This window comes from Fukomys damarensis, unplaced genomic scaffold, assembly GCF_012274545.1.
Source record: "Fukomys damarensis isolate Sample0158 unplaced genomic scaffold, DMR_v1.0_HiC HiC_scaffold_17, whole genome shotgun sequence".
Taxonomy (NCBI): domain Eukaryota; kingdom Metazoa; phylum Chordata; class Mammalia; order Rodentia; family Bathyergidae; genus Fukomys; species Fukomys damarensis.
The window spans coordinates 19,258,494-19,263,712 of NW_022900929.1; the positions used below are offsets into that span (position 1 = coordinate 19,258,494).

General features: G+C 51.3%; 1 protein-coding gene across 4 annotated transcripts in view; it reads right to left on the reverse strand.

Annotated features, from left to right (window-relative positions):
- LOC104858714 (general transcription factor II-I repeat domain-containing protein 2B) overlaps positions 1–5,084 on the reverse strand; it is a 34,243-nt gene extending 29,159 nt beyond the window's left edge. Inside the window, exon 1 of one of the 4 annotated variants that reach the window (XM_010619051.3) lies at positions 4,967–5,084. The gene's annotated coding sequence lies outside the window, so the exon portion shown is untranslated. Of the gene's footprint in view, positions 1–2,081; positions 2,131–3,234; positions 3,433–4,966 lie in introns of those variants that run through there. The other 3 variants (XM_010619050.3, XM_010619052.3, XM_033764900.1) reach the window with 3 other exon arrangements.
- Between the last annotated feature and the right edge of the window lie 135 nt (positions 5,085–5,219).

Below are 5,219 nucleotides of genomic sequence, written 5' to 3' on the forward strand. Positions count from 1 at the left end.
AAACGAAAAAAAAAAGCGCTCTCAGCTGGCATCAGCTGTGCTTCCTGCGGAAATAAAAAAAGCACATCGTGGGCCGGGGATCTTCTAGCTCAGTGGTGTCGCTGCCTGCCTCGCGAGCTCAAGGTCCTGAGTTTGATCGCCGGTACTGAAAACAAAACAAAATAAAACAAAAAAAGCACGTCGTAATGACGGGCCCATCCGCACCCTTACGAGGAACTTGAGGAGGCGGTTGTGATCTGGGACAGCCGCGAGATGAGTGAGCTCTGAAAATAACAAGAGGCGACCGCGATGGCAGACTAGCGCGGGGTTTCCCACCCGGGAGAACTCACATTCCTGACACTGAGAGGTTACAGCACAGCCTAAAGTCTCAAAGTCTGCGTGGTGATTAACTGCTTTTATGTTTATATCTGAAGTCTCTGCAGTGCTCATGCGGATCACAGATGTTACACAGTCATCCACTTCTGCGATCTCTCTCCCACCTCCCCTCCACTCCCTCCCTGCATTTCTTTCTCATTCATTCATTCATTCAGCCCCGCAGGGGACTGAACCCTGAGCCTTCAGACTGAGCTACATCCCCAGCCCTTTTCTTTCTTGAGATAGGGTGTTGCTCAAACTAGGCTCAACTTCCTGCCTCAGCCTCCCAAAGTGCTCAGGTTACACATCTGTAACACACTGTCTGACTAACTTTTGCTCCTTTAAACCTGGAGATATAAAACTTACACAACCCCTCATGTTGCACTAGTTTCCCCAGCCATCCTTGAACCTTTGCTCTCCATTCCCCACGAACTAGCTTACTAATGAGAAGCAAACATCTGCAGCCTGTAGGTCCAATGCAGACAGGCTGTTTATAAATAAAGTTTTATTAGGATATAGCCACCTGCATTTGTTACATTTTTGGCTGCCTTCTTCCAGGGGCAGCTTCAGGTCACTAAGGCTATGTCACCAGTAGAAAAACAGTACATCCTATCTTGGACGTAGAATTTACAACCATTCTGTACAACTTTCTATCACTTGGACTGTCACCAGCTGAAATATATATGTGTGTGTGTATATATGTGTGTGTGTGTATACACACACACACACATACACATACACAATGGGGATCTAACTCCAGCCCTTAAGCTTGCAAGTCAGGTGGTGGAAACACTGAGCTAAATCCCTGGCCCTAAAATCTCTGAAATCTTGAAAGAGAGGCCAGGTTTCTTCCTTTCTTTTCTTAACCTTACTTCTACTTTTCCGTTCTTTCTTTTTTAACCTTACTTCTAGTTTTCCTTTCTAAAGGTTAAGTGCTCAAGTCTCGGAGGGCTCTTGTGCCCGCAAGGCAGGTGGCAGAACCACTGAGCTACATCCGCGGCCCTCAATATTAATTAAATTCCGAGAGCGCCACCTTCACTCGATTGGCTCAGCAAGGAGACACAAAAAGAAAACTAGGGAGGTATCTGTTCGCTGTCCTGGTCCCTGTGAGACCCCACACTGCAGGCAGCAAGCATAGGGAGGGGACACAAGGGACCAGAATCAGCGCCTGTGCGGTCCACACAGGCTGTGCACAGGAGGCCAAGGCAAGAGGGCCAGGCGCTTGGAAATGGTCTGGTGGGAGCGGGGAGAGAACGCGCCGGGGAAGGAGGGCAGGAAGAAGGCCAACTTCGGGGGCTGAAAGAAAGGGCGGGCAGGACGAGGGCGGAGCACCAGCACTGCAAACGAGAGAGGGGAAGAGAGGCTGGGCATCGTGGGCATAACTGACATTCGGGCACTTGGGAAGCTGAGGAGGCGAGTTCGAGTCCAGCCTGGGCAAAAAGGGCTGGGGATGTAACTCAGTGCGAAGGCCACAGGTTCCATCCCTAGCACCACAAAAAGAGAAAAACAAAGCAAAACAAAGCTGGCAGGGAGAAAGAACGAGACCTGCTTCACTGCCACCACCAGTCACCACCAGGCGGAAGGTTGCTGGGGTCTGCAGTTGTAGCCTCAAGCAATACGCAACCAGCAGATTTCCAAAGTCAAAACCAGGCATCCGTTTACTTGAGATTGCAGGCAGGAAACAAAAACTTTTTTTTTTTTCTTAAAACACACAAAGGTTAACTCACATGCTTATCCGGAACGGCTATCACCAAAGAGGCACAGAACAACACGTGTTGGCAAGGCTGCAGAGGGAGGACGGTCACTGTGAGAAACAGCACGGAGCTTCGCTAAAGGAGAAGGAACCTTCAGGGCTCCCCACAGTCCCACTGCCGTCCACGGCCCCAGGAACAGAGTCTGCACTTGCAAGGGTACTGCAGCCCTGACCAAGGCACGGTGGGCCGAGGTGTCTGTCCCAGAGTCAAAGCAGAGACACGATGGTGTGCAAGGGAACAGTCTCAGCCGTGAGAAGGAGTGAAGTTTTGCAGCACCACAGATGGAACCGGAAGACATTATGTTTAGTGAAATAAACCAGGCCCGGGAAGGCAAAGACTGCATCTCTTACTTGTATTGGGAAAGCTAAAGCTCCTTTGCTAGAAGCGGAGTAGAGCAGCGGAGATCAGAGGCTGGGCAGGGCGTGGTGGCGCACGCCTGTAATGCTAACACTCAGGAGGCTGAGGCAGGAAGGTCGCTGAGAGTTTGAAGCCAGCCTGAACCACACAGCAAAAAACCTAAACTAAAAACCCAAAGATCTTTCTTCTTGTGACAGACTCAAACCATTGAGTGGTCAGAGTCAACTTGCCCTAGAGGCTGCTGGCTTTACGGAGCTGACACTGTTGTCCTGCACACGTTACCCCAGCCTTGTAGGTCTGTGCCCCTGGAAAAGATCCTGGACCTGGGATGTGTGGGCTTCTGGGGCTTTTGCAGAAGCCCAAGGATGGGAGCAGCAAAGACGGAAAGAAAGAAAAGAAACTGCTGTGTTTCCGTCCTGGACCGAACAGTTTTAAATTACCCCAAGCCTGTGTGTGGCGCCGAGCAGAATCTAACCCAAGGGTTAGACAGCAAAAGGGACAAACACAAAGTCAGAGATGACAAACCTTTTGTCCCATTTTAGTCACTCGTGTGGACAGATGACTGTTTTGTTAAAACTGTAATTTGGAGTCAACTCTTTCCCAGTAAAGCAGTAAATCTGTGTTGCCTCGTCGGCAGCCTCCAGGGCAGCTGGACTGTGACGCCTTGTGGTCTGTCACATGGAAAGCGTTTCAGCCCACCCCAGCACATCAATAAAACCCTGAGGGTCTCTGTTCTGGGAGCAGCGGCTCAGCCACTCTCCTGACCTACCGCTTGACTCCCTTCAGCCAGCGACCCAGTTTGGTGGAAGCCCCTCCTCTCCCGCCGCCAGAAAACTTTGCTTCCACAGCACAGTATGGTAACTACGGCTGACTGCAGGCGTTTAGACGCACAGTCTCCTGTGTGCGGAAGGTGCCCGGATCAGGAGCAGAACTCATGTGTGGATTCATCCGCGGAGAGTTCACGTATGAGGGAGTAGCTAGGAGGGGCCTGGTCGGAGGGGGTCGCTGGGGCGTGGCCTGGGAGGGTGGAGTCTTGTCCGCAGCTCCTCCCTTCTCTCCCAGCTTCCGGCTGCAGGAGGTGAGCAGCTCTCCTCAGCCCGCCCTTCACCATGCCCTTTCTGCCTCGGAGCCAGCCAACTGCGGACTGAACCCACTGGAAACCGTGAGCCAAATAAACCTCTCCTTTCACTTTGTGAGAGTTGGGTACTGTGTTCGAGCAATGGGAAAGTGACTAAAGCAAGTGTCTCCTTCACAATAGCGGAGAAGAGACAGGAGGATCGTCACAAGTTCGAGGCCAATCTGGGCTGCATAGCAAGACCCTGCCTCAACAAAACAACTAAATAGTAGGGAGAAGTTTGGACATTCCCAACACAAAGAAATGGTAAATATCTGGGGTGATGGCGATTACTTAAACTGTCACACTGTACCCATAAGTATGTACAGTTATGTATCGACTGACAACAAAAAATATACTAACAGCCACACCCACAAAGCTTGGCCCAGCCATTTCCCTCCTTGGTAAAAACCTATGAGAATTAAAAAGAAATATCCACACAGAGCCGGGGGTGTTGATGCACACCTCTAATCTCAGCTACATGGGAGGCTGAAGCAGGAAAATCACAAGTACCAGGCCAACCAGGGCAAGGCGCTATCTCAAAATGAAATAAAAAGGGTTGGGGCTGTAGCTCAGCGGTCAGCCTCTAGTACTGCAAAACAAAAGTCCACACAAGAATCAACACAGAAGTGTTATTCGTGACAGCCGAAAGGTGGAAACAACCCGAAAAGGTATCAACTGACCAGAAGTCCAAATATGATCAGCATAATGATTACATGGTAACAACATGAAACTAAAGAAGCCAGACGCAAAAGGTTCCTTAGGATGATTCCATCTACATGAAATGTCCAAAGCAGACCAATCCACAAACAAAAGTAGTTTAATGTTTGCCAGGGGCTGGGAGAGGGGTGGGGAGTGGGGAATGTTGGCCCTTTCTCAGGTGCTGAGAACGTTCTGCATCAGTGGTGGAAATGGATTCGCAAACCCACTGCACTATCTACTTTTAAAGGGTGAATTTAGCTGGCACGATGGTGCACGCCTGTAGTTTCAGCACCCTGGGAGGCTGAGGCAGGAGGATCACAAATCTGAACTCATTCTGAGCAACTTAGCCACCAAGACCCTGTCAGAAAATAATAAATACAAAACGGGCTGGGTATGTGGCTCAGTGAGAAGGCCCTCCGCGCAATCCCCAGTGCTGCCAAAAGAAAAACAAAAAAAGTGAATCTTTGTGTAGTGCAATAAAGCTGTAAACAAAGCTTGGGTCTGAGAACAGAAAACACAACTCTGCTAGTGTAGAACTCTGGACTACAACTGCGACAGAATGCACTGAGCCCTCTTCTCCTGGCGGCTGGATTTGCTTTCCCCCGCTCCGCCCCCAGTGCCCCCTCCAAATCCCGGGAAGCCCCGCAGAGAGCAGCTGTGGCCTGAAAACCCACGCCAGACTCACCAGGCAACGCGTGACGTACGGGGCGGAGCTTGGGCGCAGTTACCAAGCAATGGCGGGCCTACCTCCTCGTCTAGCCAATCAAATGCGTCTGCACTCAGCTAAACCGCTTCACGTAGGCCAGGCGGAGCGTGACCTCACGCGCACCGTGGTCCTCGACCCCGTATCCCGCTCAGCCAATCAGAGAGGAGAGGGGCGCGCTCCGTGCGTGCAGCCGGTGCCCCGCGGCAGGGCTTCCCCGCCCCACCCCCACTCC